The following is a 15,639-nucleotide window of genomic DNA, read 5'->3' on the forward strand; positions in this document are numbered from 1 at the left end:
AGACAGACAGAGAGACCGACAGACAGACAGACAGAGAGACCGACAGACAGAGTTCTTTCCGGAAGATATACAAATATTTTGTGAACCAGCAATTAACAAAAAACCCTGTTGTATGAGTTGGAAACATGGAGGTTTTTGGAAAATAAAGCATGATATAACAAGTTTGGAAAAATAGGTTAAAGGTCCATAGAATGCCATGAGAACTTGAGAATTAAAAAGTACCAACTTTTAATTGAGAATCAATGATACTTGGAGTAAAATATTAAACAATGAATTATTTTAATCTTACAATGTTAATTATCAAGCGCATGAAACAAGAGCAATTAAACCGGATACCAAAATACAGAACACACAACAAAAGCTAGAAAGTTTCAAGGATGATGTTGAATTTAAAAGAGAGCATGAATATCGGAAACACAAATAAGTTAAGGACCAAATTACATTTCAAAGAGATAAATGGGACTAGAACATAGATGAGATTTACACCTCAAAACAATTTATATCTAGTTTAAGTAGAACACAGCATATACTAAAGAAATACAGATATGGATTCAAAAGCTCTATGTGCAGAATCTGTTTTATGAGTTCGTAGAGATACCAACATGGAAAGTAAGAAGCAGAGCGACAGAGCGAAGAGTATATCAGTCGCACAGCTCCACAATGTCACAAGACAAGGACAAAGGAAGAGGCAGAAGACCTTGACAACTAGCATTGTGTGAGATGAAGCAAACATTGTAAATATGACAGACACTATTCTGTCTGAGGTTCAATTGAGTTTTTTTTTTCTACAACAGTGATGGGCAACAGGCGACCCACTGAGCTTACACCAGGCTGCCCCAGCTCCTTTTCCACCTTTATGCCACATCAGTGCTTTTCTCCGCTGTATGCTCCATCGACCCTGCCGCTTATCTGTTTTATGCTCACTGAGCAATGGCTGCCCAAGCTTTTGTTTAGAAAGAGCTGAAGTGATGGGTGAAACTCAGCGGGTCATAAAGCAGATACAAATATTGAACTTGATGTTATTTTTTTTGTACGGCAGCTAATTTCCCCATCACATGAACTCCTCCACACAACACAAGGTAATGCAGAACATCTGAGATCAATCGTGTGGTCTCCCCTTCCTCCACGGGAAAGAGCTGCGTAATTCCTGCTTACTTCTTAAAGGAACTTCCAGGCAGCTCCTGCTATGCCCCAAAGTGCTATAAAATTACCACCTATTTCTGCTTACAGTTATAATTGTGAATATTACATCTACATCCGCTGCGATCATGGGGCACAAAGAAAGAAAAAAGACGACAACCTGCTAAAAGTTGATGGGTGGAAGCCCCCCCTGAAGAACTGCAGTTTGTCTCTTCTATCCTTATAGCCATCTTTCACAAATGGATGGAAATATGGTCACCCATACACCCCATTAAACTATCAGGTTTGCTTAGCTAATGCATGTAATACTTGCTACTGAGATTAAGGGTAATGTACCGTTGACAATCAGTGATCTACACATTATTATTTTAAACACGATTTTGAAGAATATATAATATATATATATATATATACACACACACATACACACACACACACACACACACACATACACGTAATGCCAATTATAAGGTTGTAGAACCTATAGAAACTAAGGAACCCACATCAAAGGTTTTCAGGCCATGATACTGATAGGGATTCTGTGAAACTACTACATTAGTATGTTGTATATATTTTTCTCTCACATCCCAATCTAAAAGAGGCCCCCTCCTTTAATCCTGCCAATATTTAATATACATGTTTAGAAACCATTCATAAAAAGAGGTAGGAACGATTAGACCGTTCACCTCCAACATTACGAGGTAGTCAAATAGCACGTGAAAGCCTTAAATTACAATCCTTGATCACTCAAGCTAATCTTTATGATACATGGCGAGTGCTATACTCCAATGACAGAACGTATACACATTATTCGGTACCACATGGAACTTACTCTAGATTGGATATGGTATTTGTAGATGCTCTTACGACGCGATCCCTGAAATCGGCTACTACTACATCAGTTCCCTGGTCTGACCACTCAGCTGTGTTAGGGCGACTTGACGTTTTGCCACCCTATACACCATGTTATCGATGGAGACTAAATGACCATCTATTTCTGAAAAAAAGACAATGTTACGACGATACGACAAGCTATCCTTGACTTTCAAACAGACAATGCCCAAGAAGATACTTCTACTGTAAGATGGGAAGCTCATAAAGCGACCATCAGAGGACGCCTAATCAGTTTAGCATCTCATGAGAAAAAACTAAATCAAAAAGCAGTTACTGACCTAGAAGCCCAAATCCAAACCCTAACCAGACAGCACCAAACATATCCCAAACGTAAAAGTTATTTAAAACTTCTGGCTTTGCAAGGACAACTAGGTAAACTACTAGCTTCAAAGGCGGCTAAGACTCTTCAATGGCTCCGACAGCGACACTACGAAAAAGGGGATAAAGCTGATACATTGCTCGCTCGTAGGCTTCAAAGCAAACGGACCCGTAACCGCATAATATCCATTAAAGATCAAGCACAGCAATCCCTATACGACCCACAATCCATAGCCGATAGATTCAGCGCCTACTACACTTTACTATATAATCTCCCCTTGGCAACAGACTCCCCAGATATTCTACATACCCAGATACAAGACTTTCTTCAGACTTGCTCCCTCCCCCACCTCACTGCAGCAGAGCTCTTAATTCTAAATGCTGACATCACGATAAAAGAGATCAAAACAACCATTAAGACCTTAAGAAACTCGGCAGCTCCAGGCCCAAATGGCCTCACGGCAATCTATTTTTAAAAAATTTGCCTCTGATCTAGCACCTGTGCTTCTCTCGCTTTTTGAAACAATTTTGAATGGTGGACACTTTGAAAGGGACACCACCAGAGCAGACGTTATTGTTATAGCTAAAGAGGGACGCTACCCTAATCACTGTGCAAGTTATCGACCAATTTCGCTATTGAATGTGGACCTAAAGCTATTCGCCAAACTACTAGCAAACAGACTAGCCAGAGTGATTCCCGCCCTGGTCCACCCAGATCAGGTGGGTTTTATCCCTAGTCGACAAGGAGCCGACAATACTAGAAGGGCTATTGATCTAATTGAAATAGCAAACCGGGCCCGGGTCCCTGCTCTGGTGGTGTCTCTTGATGCAGAAAAGGCGTTCGACAGGGTCTCATGGCCCTTCATGAGCCACCTTGGGCACAATGGGGTTCAGGGGCCGTTTCCTATGCGGACTAGCGTCCCTCTATCACAATCCCTCAGCTACGGTTATAGCCAATGGCGCCGCATCGTCTCCGTTTCACATTACAAATGGTACTCGACAGGGCTACCCACTCTCCCCCTTGCTGTTCGCTCTCACGGTGGAACCACTGGCGTCGCGTATACGCAGGAACCCGACAATTTCTGGAATTCAAATGGGGACGACTGATTATAAGATATCTATGTACGCAGATGATATTCTTCTTACAGTTACCAACCCCCTTGCCTCCATCCCATCCCTTCAAAAAGAACTTGATGAGTATGGCGCAGTGTCTAACTTCAAGATCAACATGGACAAATCAGAAATTCTCCCTCTTAATCTACCTCCCCGCCTATTAGATACCCTGAAGAACCAAACAAATTTCCGTTGACAACAAGATAAACTTAAATACCTGGGAATTTACTTAACGACCCATTATAATCAGATATATGCAGCTAACTTCCCCAGGCTTTTAGACTTACTCAAGCGTGATCTTGAAAAATGGGATAAACTATATATCTCCTGGCTCGGCCGCATGGCGGTGGTAAAAATGAACCTCTTGCCACGAATTCTCTATTTGTTTCAAACCCTACCTGTTCGAGTACCCTTTCCTGCGCTACAGACCCTCCAGAAGCAAATCACTAGATTTGTTTGGGCAGGCAAACGACCCCGAGTAAGGGCCTGTACGCTCTTCCGACGAAATTCAGAAGGAGGAGTTGGCCTCCCAAACATCTCCAAATACTATAATGCTGCACACTTGACCCAGCTAGTCTTATTTCACTCTCCATTTTCCACTAGACTCTGGGTAGACATTGAGGCTACCTTTTTGCAATTACTCTCGCTCTATACACTACTTTGGATATCAATCAAACATAGACCACCACTCCCGTTACTCTTATCCACCACCCGTTTCTCCCTCCAGATGTGGGACTACAGTACCCGCACGTTTCAGCTAATAAAAAACTCGGAAGCTATGTTCCCACTGTGGAACAATCCAGCTTTTCCACCAGGGCAACAACACTCCTCTTTTCACCACTGGTCCCGACAAGGTCTAAGATTTATTACTGACATAGCGCCCATGCGGATATTCCCCGAATTTGCGGACTTACAATGACGATATGGCATTCCCCATGACTGTTTCTATCAATACCTTCAGTTGAGACACTTATATCAATCGCTCCCAACGCTTAAGCTTATATACCAACGTACACCTTTAGAAACTTTTTGCAGACGTAAATCCCTTCCTACTGGTTTAATATCTACTTTTTACAGTATCATGGTGGCATTTTGTCAACCTGCCAAAGATCGTTACGAGTTGAAGTGGGAAGAAGACCTTGGCGTCGAGCTAGAGATAGAGGAATGGGCTAAGATCAGGTCACGAGTCGCTAAGAGCTCTATCTGTGTCCGTACCAAGGAGAACTCGTATAAGCTCTTATATAGATGGTATTTGGTCCCAACCCGCTTGAAAGCCGTATATCCTGACTCCTCTAATCAATGCTGGAGACTATGTGGGCAGGAAGGCTCATTCCAACATGTTTGGTGGTCCTGTCCGAGACTTGTGGAATTCTGGCGGAAAATTCACAATTTAATTAATAGAGTCACCGCAGTAAAACTCCCCCCCTGCCCCTCATATTCACTATTGCATAGGCCTATACCGGATGTTAACAAATATACAATGGCGCTCATAGGCCATATACTTAATGCGGCTAAATGCGCAATAGCAGCAAATTGGAAACATCCAGAATCCCCATCGCTGCCTGAAATCATCAATAGAATATGGCAGACATATAGCTGTGAACACATTACAAGCATTCTCAATGATCGTCCCAATAAATTTTGTGCGATTTGGGATCCTTTGCTCGCCTCCTATGGTTCAGAACAACCAAGGCCTGATCAGAATGGAAACTAATGAATATAGCGTTAGAAGACGTTCAATATATAGTATATACATGTAATACTTCTAGACGCCAGGTCAGGTGCCCCTTTTCCTTCCCCCTCTTACCACACTAACATTTCTTCCTTTCCTCCCCCTTTTTCCTTCACCCCCCTGTTCCCTGCTTTCTCTCTTCTCTTTCCCTTTCTATGTTTTTACTTTGATTGACAAAGTTTACATTGTTCTTCTCATTTGCAAGGTACTTGTTGTTTGATCAATGTAACTTAACCTTTACACTGTTTTGAAAACTGAAAAATTTCCTTAATAAAATATGTTTAAAAAAAAAAAAAAAAAAAAAAAGAAAGAAGGTAGGAAATGATTTACAGCAATTAGCGTCCAGCATTTTAATTGTAGAAGCACCCTGTTTTTACGTATTGCTTAAAATACATAAAGCTCCTGGTGGACCCTTCAGGGAGGGCCATTTTCTCCGGCAAGCATGAAAATTCTTGAAACTTTAGCTTAGCAATTGCCTTTATTCTCACGGAACTCAGCACATTTGTTACAACTAATCCAGGATCTAGGGTGCAGAAAAATATATATTTGGGTGACTATAGATGTTGCATCTTTATATGAGGTATGTCTATTAAATAACTCACTTTTATTTAATGTTATTACAAATTTAATGTTTGTCTCCTTCAATATACTCCCCATTTGCACCAGTACATCGCTGTAGTCTTGTTTTCCACTGGTCGAAGGCATGGAGCAAATCAAGTTCTGTCACTTGTTTCAACATATCTGTCGTTTTCTTCTTTACAGCATCAGCTGACTCAAAATGTGTCTCTTTAAGCACTGATTTAACTTTTGGGAAAAGAGAAAAATCGCAAGGTGCTAAATCGGGCGAATATGGAGGATGTGTAGTAATGTGTTTGTCGGTCAAAAACGGCTTCACAGAAAGTGCTGTGTGAGCAGGCGCATTGTCCTGGTGAAGAAAAACCATTTTTCCACAGTTGCGGCCATATCTTTCTGACTCTCTCTCAGCTTTTTCAAAACTTCCTTATAATAATGCTGATTAACTGTTGTACCTTCTGGAACCCATTCTTCCAAAATTACATCCTTGATTTCGAAAAAACAATGAGAATTGCTTTGAATTTTGACTTGCTTTGACAAGCGTTTTTCATTCTTGGTGAGGACTGTTTTCCAGTGCATTGACTGTCTTTTGGTTTCAGGATTGTACTGGAAGATCCAGATCTCATTACAGGTGATTACTTTATGAAACAGGTTTGAATCTGTGTCAAGATGCTGCAGAATGTCAACACAATATTCCTTGCAATGTTCTTTTTGCTCTGATATGAGAACCCTTGGGACCATCTGTGCACAAACTGTCATTTTAAGATACTCACGAAAAAATTTTCATGTTAACGGATTCAGCTATCATTCGAACACTCGGCGGTCTTTTTGAACAATCTGAATCATTTTTTCAACATTTTCTTTGGTTCTTGAAGTGCAAGGTCGTCCATGGCGTTCATCATCTTCGACATTCTCACGTCCCTCTCTAAATCTTTAGTGCCACTCAAACACCTGCGCACGAGACAGGCAGCCATTCCCATAGGCCGTAGTAAGCATTTGAAAACATTCTGTTGGTGTTTTGTGCAATTTTACTAAAAATTTCAAATTGACACGTTGTTCAACTTTTAAACTTAGCATTTCGGCACTCTACAGAAAACACAACCAAACTAAATGGCGACTCACAATGAACTGAACGTTGCAGCTTGTCATGCAGGTTCAAGGTTACTACGTAGGCAGATATAACCGGTTCTGACTGCTTTGTTTACTAGGTCAAATCAGTCCTTATTTAAGACATACCTCGTATTTTACAATCGATCATATACAAGGTATAAAGACCATACAACACATTTTGGTGAATTATAGTATAATACAGTACAGTATATATAGGTCACATTGACTTTCTTACCAAGTGAATTATTTTTTCAACTTACACAATTAGTTTATTTTAGGTTTAGTGGTAATTGCCATCTCCTTGGGAGCTTCACATTGATCGTGGCTAATTGTGTGCCTACCTATGTAAATCTCTATGGGATGGTGGGAGTTGCACCACTTTTTTGGCAATAGCAACCCATAAACAGATTTTCTTTTTTTTTCTTCTACAGTTATTTTTAGAGACCAGCTTATTTTTGTTTGGAAAGGACCATAGGGGGAATTAAATTATTTTGTGGGAGAATTGAACACTAAGTTTTAGGATAGGTACACACTTAAGTATTTTATGCATGACATGCTATCTACAACGATTTTACTAACAACTGAAGGTTCGACTGCTTGGGCAATCATTCATGTGTACACACAGACGCGATCTACCTTCAGACTTGTACTCTTCATCTGGTCCTCTAGTCGTTTACAGAATGACAGCACAATAGTCACTAATTCATTCCTGTCAGACCGATTAAAACTACCTTGTTCTAGCTATCCACATGTCTTTACGAATTTCGTTAGCTTATTTGACTCTGAAACAAAATTTTCAGTCTCAGAACAAAACAAACTATTCCATCTACAGCACTAACATTTAAGTCACCAAGACATGTTCATTGCCAGCATCGGCTGAAAAGATCATGACTTTGTAAACTTTATGGAGATCGTGAGCGCATTCACACTACGTGATCGGAAGGTGACTGGAACCAGATTATTAAACAGTGGGACCAACCAAATTAAGCAACAATCGGCACTTTGGAACAATTGTCATTCATAGTGCGAGTATACACACTAACATGGCCGTTTATTAGGTGATTGGCCCGACAATGTTGGAAAACCTCCAGTGTGTACCTAGTCCAATTTGACATATACCATAGTAGATAGAAATACATGCATCTACCAATTCTTTTTAGATCTCAAATCAAATAGTGAACAATGCAGAAATATTAAGACATTTATTGTAAAACATACAGTGGGAATCCTTGATATGTAATATTCCAGTCAGATAGTTCCAAGCGAAAGAAGTAGCTGTTCAGACTAGCAGGAATTTGAATACAGATCGCAGAGGGATTGCCAAGGATTTCGTTGAGAGGGTATATTGAATTAATTAACCAAGCTGCATATGAGATGGCCAAGAAAATAGCAAAGGTTCATTAATATCAGGCCAGAATAGTGTGAAAAGCAGAAAGGTTGAATAAATGAATAACATGTCTAATTATTACTGATTATCTTGTGGATGATAATGATATTTGTAATAAATTACCATACTTTATTAAAATGTAATAAACTGCTATGAGGGGTATTACCAGAGAGGCACAAACTTGTGGAACAGAAAACACCTGTATTGACATGCAGATTATTACTTGAGTAATCCTGCTCGGGGATAAAGCTGAAACCAATTGGATAGGCGCAATAGCAATGTATAAATCTGAAGTACACAAAATTTATTAGTAGGCGCTATGGCATACAAATGAATGAATTAAACAGGACTAACACACTAAGATAGACAAGATAAACAAGAATTTTTAAAAAAAACCCATGAGGGAGATATTAGAAAGTAGTACCAGTTTTTTGTATCGGCCTATTAGGTACTAGAAAAGCAAATGGTTTAAATAGTGATATAGTGAATATGATGTAATACAGTGTGTCCATATAGAGAGGGGGGAGGGAGAGAGAGAAGGGGAAAGAGAGAGAGAGAGAATGAAAGAGACACACACACACTGGGTCAGAGACTCTCGAAAGCAACAGGTCTTGTGGTATGTTCCTTGTATGCAGTGGTTAGTATCTACCAAAAGTGTGCCAAGGAAGCACATGGGTGCTCAAGGCTCACTGATGCACATGGGAAGCAAAGGCTAGCCAGTCTAGTCCATTCCTACAGAAGATCTACAGTCATGGGCAAAAGTTTTGAGAATGACACAAGTATTGGCTTTCACAAAGTTTACTACTTCAGTGTTTTTAGGCCTTTTTGTCACATGTTGCTATGGTATACTGAAGTAAAATTACAAGCATATCATAAGTGTCAAAGGCTTTTATTGACAATTACATTACATTTATGCAAAGAGTTAATATTTGCAGTGGTCACCCTTCTTTTTGAAGACCTCTGCAATTCGCCCTGGCATGCTGTCAATCAACTTCTGGGCCACATACTGACTGATGGCCACTCAATTTGCCTAACCAATGCTTGGAGTTTGTCAGAATTTGTGGGTTTTTGTTTGTACACCCCTCTTGAGGATTGACCACAAGTGCCTGTCCATGGACCCAAAATTTTGATGTTTTGATCCCCGAGCGACTTCGTTATCATTTTTGCCTTATGGCAAGGTGCTCCATTCATGCTGGAAAAGGCATTGTTTATCAAACTGTTTTTGGATGATTGGGAGAAGTTTGTCTTGGAGAATGTTTTGGTACCATTCTTTATGCATGGCTGTGTGCTTAGCCAAAATAGTGAGTGAGCCCACTCCCTTGGCTGAGAAGCAACCCCACACATGAATGGTCTCGGGATGCTTTACTGTTGGCATGACGCAGGACTTGATGGTAGCACTCACCTTTCCATCTCCGGACAAGCATTTTTCCAGATGACCCAAACAATCTGAAAGGGGATTCATCAGAGAAAATGACGTTACCCCAGTCCTCAGCAGTCCAATCCCTGTACCTTTTGCAGAATATCAGTCTGTCCCTAATATTTTTCCTGGAGAGAAGCGGATTCTTTACTGACCTTCTTGACACCAGGCCATCCTCCAAGTCTTTGCCTCACTGTGCGTGCAGATGCACTCACACCTGAGTGCTGCCATTCCTGAGCAAGCACTGCACTGGTGGCGCCCTGATCCCCCGCAGCTGAATTAACTTTAGGAGACAGTCCTGGCGCTTGCTAGACGTTCTTGGTCGCCCTGAAACCTTCTTCACAACTATTGAACCTCTCTCCTTGAAGTTCCCGATGTCCGATAAATGGTTGATTTAGGTGCAATCTTACTAGCAGCAATATCCTAGCCTGTGAAGCCCTTTTTGTGCAAGGCAATGATGACTGCACGTTTCCTTGCAGATAACCATGGTTAACAAAGAAAGAACAATGTTTTCAAGCACCACTATCCTTTTAAAGCTTCCAGTCTGTTATTCTAACTCAATCAGCATGACAGAGTGATATTCAGCCTTGTCCTTGTCAATACTCTCACCTGTGTTAATGAGATAATCACTGACCTGATGTCATATCCTTTTGTTACAGGGCTGAAATGCAGTGGAAATGTTTTGGGGATAAAGTTGTTATGGCAAAGAGGGACTGAAATTAACTGAAATTTATTTGAGCACTCTTTATGACATTCTGGAGTATATGCAAATTGCCATCATAAAAACTGAGGCAGCAGACTTTGTGAAAAATAATATTTGTGTCATTCTCAAAACTTTTGGCCATGACTGTACACTACAGCGCAAATTGCTGAAAAAGTTGATGCTGGGTATGATAGAAAGGTGTCAGACCACACAGTACATTTCATGTATGGGGTGGTGTAGATGCAGACCAGTCAGACTGTCCATGCTGACCCGTCCATCACAGAAAGAGCCTACATTGAGCACATGTGCACTAGAACTGGACCAGGGAGCAATGGAAGAAGGTGGCCTGGTCTGATGAATTGCGTTTTCTCTTACAACATTTGGAAACTGACTGTATGTGTGCATCGCTAACATGGGAAATAGATGGCACCAGGATGCACTATGGGAAGAGGACAAGTTGGTGGAAGCAGTGTGCTGCTCTGGACAATGTTCTGATGGGAAACCTTGGGTCCAGACATTGATGTGGATGTTACGTTGACACATACCACCTACCTAATCATTGTTGCAGACCAAGCACACTCCTTCATGGCAACGGTATTACCTGATGGCACTGGGCTCTTTCAGCAGGATAATGCACCCTGCCACGCTGCTAAAGAGTTCAAGGTGTTGACTTGGCCTCCAAATTCTCCAGATCTCAATCCGATCGGGCATCTGTGGGATGTACTGGAAATACAAGTCTGAATCATGGAGGCTCCCCTTCACAGCTTACATGACTTATGGATCTGCTGGTAATATATTTGTGCCAGATACCACAGAACATCTTCAGAGTTCTGGGGGGCATATTATGGCAAGTGTGCATCATCGTGTCATGTGATGTAATTTTGGAGCTTTTTGTTTTTTTAATTGTTCAAATTATTAATGCATGTCATGGCCCTTGACATGTCAGGCTGCCCATTATGGATTTGCAGTTTATGAAGGGTGAAACAGTTTTCAGCCTTGCAAGCTTGGCAAAAACGGTGGTAATCATGTTCCCAAACATGACTACAACGACAACACTTACCCCGATATTTTGACTGTGAAAGGAGGCGGCACCTGCATATTATTGAAGTTTTCTTAACTACATTGCGCACAGGCACTGCCTCCTTTCGTTTCACCCTTAAGAGTAAGAATTATAGTGCCAGCGTTGCAAGTCACGTGATTGTGTGTGCCCGGCTTCTTAAAGAGTCGCACTGAATGAAAAGGTAATTATTTTAAAGAATCGATATTCACAGCATGTCAGGGTCCCAAGATTCGCAGTGAAGACGTCGAGGTAAGTGTTGTCATCGCAGTCATAAGTGCACTTACGTACCCAACGCGGCAAAAAACTCCTTTAAAAAAAACAAACCTTTTCCAAGTGATTGTCATGCGGCTAGAATTGTGGTCTCACAGCGCTGGGGTTATGAATTTGCTTCCAACCAGGGCCGTAAGTATGGAGTGTATGTTTTCTCTGTGTTTATGTGTGCTTCCTCTGGGTGCTCTGGTTTCCTCCCACAATTCAAAAACATACTGGTAGGTTAATTGTCTTCTGAGAAAAATGGACCCTAGTCTGTATGTGTGGTAGAAAATTTAGATAATAAGCTCCAATGGGACACAGAGTGAATTGAATACATATCCTATAATATATAAATGTAAATTGCTATATATCTTCTGTACAGCACTGTGTATTATGATTGGTGCTATATAAACGAATACTTAATCACTCTACAAAGTTTGTATAATAACAATCATCAGCTATTTATATAGCGCCACCAATTCTGCAGAACTTTACAGAGTATTCACATCAGTCCCTGCCCCATTGGAGCTTACAGTCAAAATAAATATATATTATATTTTCATTCTACAATGTTAAATAACAAGCAAGCACTTCAAAAACTCACAACCCTGGTTGGCTCAGTCTGAAAATACATTTATTTTCTTTTCCTGGAATGCTGGCCTTTCCGTTTCAACCAATTCTTATAGCTACTGGGCTGCCATGTCTAGGAAAATACTTAGCAATGTGAAAGACAACATGGACTACTCTGGTCATCTATTGTTGCAATTTTGCTTTACTTGGGGAAATAATTAAAGTGCCAGAGATGGGGATGTATTATCACAGATAATGAGGACATGTATGTAAACAACTGCACACACACCGAACATCAGGAAATTAATCGGTCTAGAAATATCTTTGTAGGGTGACTAGTTATTTATGAAAGAAGTATAGGGCTCATTTTCTGGACCAGAATATCCACAAAAGAGAAATTCCCAAATAACTTTCTCAGTATGGCAATGACAAAACATCAAGCACTAGATATTTGCACAAAAAAAAAAAAAAAAAATCATTAAGTGACACTTTAATTATGTGGTGAAGTGTTTTGTTGTCAGAATTAATAAAAATATTAAAACATGTGTAGGAACAGCTTTCTCAGATTAGCAAGGGAACCCAAAATCTTAAATATTTAGAGAAAGGCTGATCAATACAGGAGAGGCCCAAGTTATCTCAGCCAATGTAAAACATTTGCATAACCTATTCTTTTAATTCTGAACATTTTAGCAAAATGTAAATAGACGCTATGTGATGTTTATTATGTTCATATAGAAAGATAGAAATGAAAGTAAACCAAATATTTTTATTGTAATGTATTTGCCATTACATTTCAGGTCATCTTGCTGCTGCAAATACCGGTCATAGGTTAGCAGGGTGAAAGAAAGCATTCCTTGGCTTCACATCTGCAGAGTGACCAAGTGTTGCTTTAGTCTGAGGTTTCCAATCCAAACAGACCCTTTATAAAGGGTAGTAGATAGTATCAGAAAATATATTTCACAAACATTGTATGCTAAATTTATGTCACAACAATGGCTAACCACATTTGGTGGAATATTTGGATAAGGAAAATGGGTGTAGCATGGTACATTTACAGAAGTCACACACAGACACAAACCTAGTTGACATAATCATGTATACTATACATTTAAAGTAAATTATAATTAGACCAGCAGCTAATTCAATTTTTTTTGCATTCTGCTTTTCCTGAAAGATATCGATCAGAGTCAGCCACAGCAGTATTCATTCTAACCAATCCTGTGATTGCAGTAAAAGTCATCTATGTGGTCTCTAGCAATCACAGATTTCTGCATGCAACAACCCTCATCCCACAAACAAACTCATGACTGAAAAAAATGGAGGAAAGGCTGAATAAATATCCCTACTGGTTATTTAAGTACGCTTAAAATTTAAATTAGTGTGTGAAGAAAGGTTTAGCGACAACAATTTTCTCATTTCAGCTCATGTAGAAGCCAAACAAAGACAACATTAAGAAATACAAGGATATAAACTTCATCCCACAGGGCTCAGGCTTCCCCACAGAGAGGAATTTCAGTCAGAAAGAAAACATTTGATTTGAAGGGGGAAAAAAAAATGAAACACCGAATTCTTATGCTAAGGGGCCTGGACATTCTAGGGCTTTTCCCCGCACAAAGAGCCCCCTCCAAAACAAAAAACCTGTGTGTCCAGACCCAAACTGGGACAACTCCACATTGCGTGAGTTATCAATCTACTTCCTACTATCTTTCCTCTGTAACAGACATGCTGGAAATTAATTTTGCTTTATAAATGACAGAGCATTCATTTAACGGATATGGTGTTTGTCACACCAAAGCATGCTGAGAAAGCCATATGTTGCCTACACTTAAATCCACAATGACCATAAATTCAAATAATGAAAATGACGTACCAATTTCCACTACCATTTCTCACTTCCTAGTGCACCGTTTGATACGGTTGATCAGTAAAAACAGTCTGTTAACCCGCAGATCTGAAAGCTGCATATAAAATATCAAACATTTTCCACAACACAGATATTTGGTATACACAATTGTACAGATGATTTCTTGCACAGAAAGCCACTGACAAGGTGCTGAGCAGAGAAATGGGTAATAAGTTTCACTTCACACAATCTGCTGTCTCTAGACTGTGGATCCTATAGTTGCAACACTGATTTATTATGATCTAGCCATGATCTTTTACCTACAAGAAAGGCTTACAGATTAGTTAACTATTGCTGTAAAATAAATGTGACAGCGTGTTCCTGTATAATAAAAATATATATAAAAAAAATCATAAAATCATCATAAAATAAAAACAATTCTAACATTAAGTGGGGGGGATTCAATTGGCTGCGTTACTGTAAAAAGTAACGCGGCCTGTGCACTATTACCGACATTACGGTAATGGTGCACATAATTACCGTTAATATGGTAATTTCAATGCTAGCTTTTTGTGCCGCGAGCAGAAACCAGGTTTAAAATTACTGTATTAAAAGGTAATAGGTTTTCCACTGCGGTATTCTGGAGGGAATGTATTCCCCCCCAGTGAGTATGGGAGACAGGCACTTTAAATTCTATAAATTTACTCTACATCTTCAACCCACTAAATAATAAAATTATATTCTGGTGGAGATATCCTTTAAAATGGCTCTGTCTGCCTAGATGAGAGTGCTGTATATTCCCCAGAAAATAGTATTCCTATGTAAATTTGAAATGTAAATCTTCCCAATTTCAAGTGCATAAATATACTAATCCAACCTAGGCATATCTACAATACTTAAAAGGCATTTACTTCCTACATACAACAAAATCTGGTGATAGATTGAACAAGCAGATGGGGACTCCCTTGTTACATACCCTGAGTCAACAAACAGGGCAACACAACAAAGGGCGTAAGTGCATCATACCAATTTAAGAGAATTTAAATATATAAAGTATGTTGTGCTTTATTTTTGCCATGGAAGTAGAACTAATTCAAACTTCACAATTAAACCTAGTTGCAATTTTACCACCCACAAAAAGTGAATTACCCAGGTCTGAAGTGATTATATCTGTCTAGATAATCACTGGCACTATCATCATCATCACTATTTATTTATATAGCGCCACTAATTCCGCAAGCGCTGTACAGAGAACTCATTCACATCATTCCCTGCCCCATTGGAGCTTACAGTCTAAATTCCCTAACACACACACACAGACAGAGAGAGACACTAGGGTCAATTTTGACAGGCAAGCCCACTTGTTGCACTATACTTTTTATTATTATTGAAGGTTTATAAGGTGCCACAGTGCTCCACAGCTCTGTACATAAAAACAGCCACATACAAGGTAGATACATTAGATGAAATAAAGGCAGACATGAAAACATACGGTATGGAAGGGCCCTTCTCATTAGACAGCTTACA

The 15,639-nt window shown here is 39.8% G+C and overlaps 1 protein-coding gene across 2 annotated transcripts in view; it reads right to left on the reverse strand.

Moving 5' to 3' along the window:
- The window catches only part of ANKRD12 (ankyrin repeat domain 12), an 88,046-nt gene that overhangs the window by 43,800 nt on the left and 28,607 nt on the right, over positions 1–15,639 (reverse strand). The gene's annotated exons all lie outside the window — the stretch shown is intronic.

This window comes from Mixophyes fleayi, chromosome 5, assembly GCF_038048845.1.
Source record: "Mixophyes fleayi isolate aMixFle1 chromosome 5, aMixFle1.hap1, whole genome shotgun sequence".
Classification (NCBI taxonomy): domain Eukaryota; kingdom Metazoa; phylum Chordata; class Amphibia; order Anura; family Limnodynastidae; genus Mixophyes; species Mixophyes fleayi.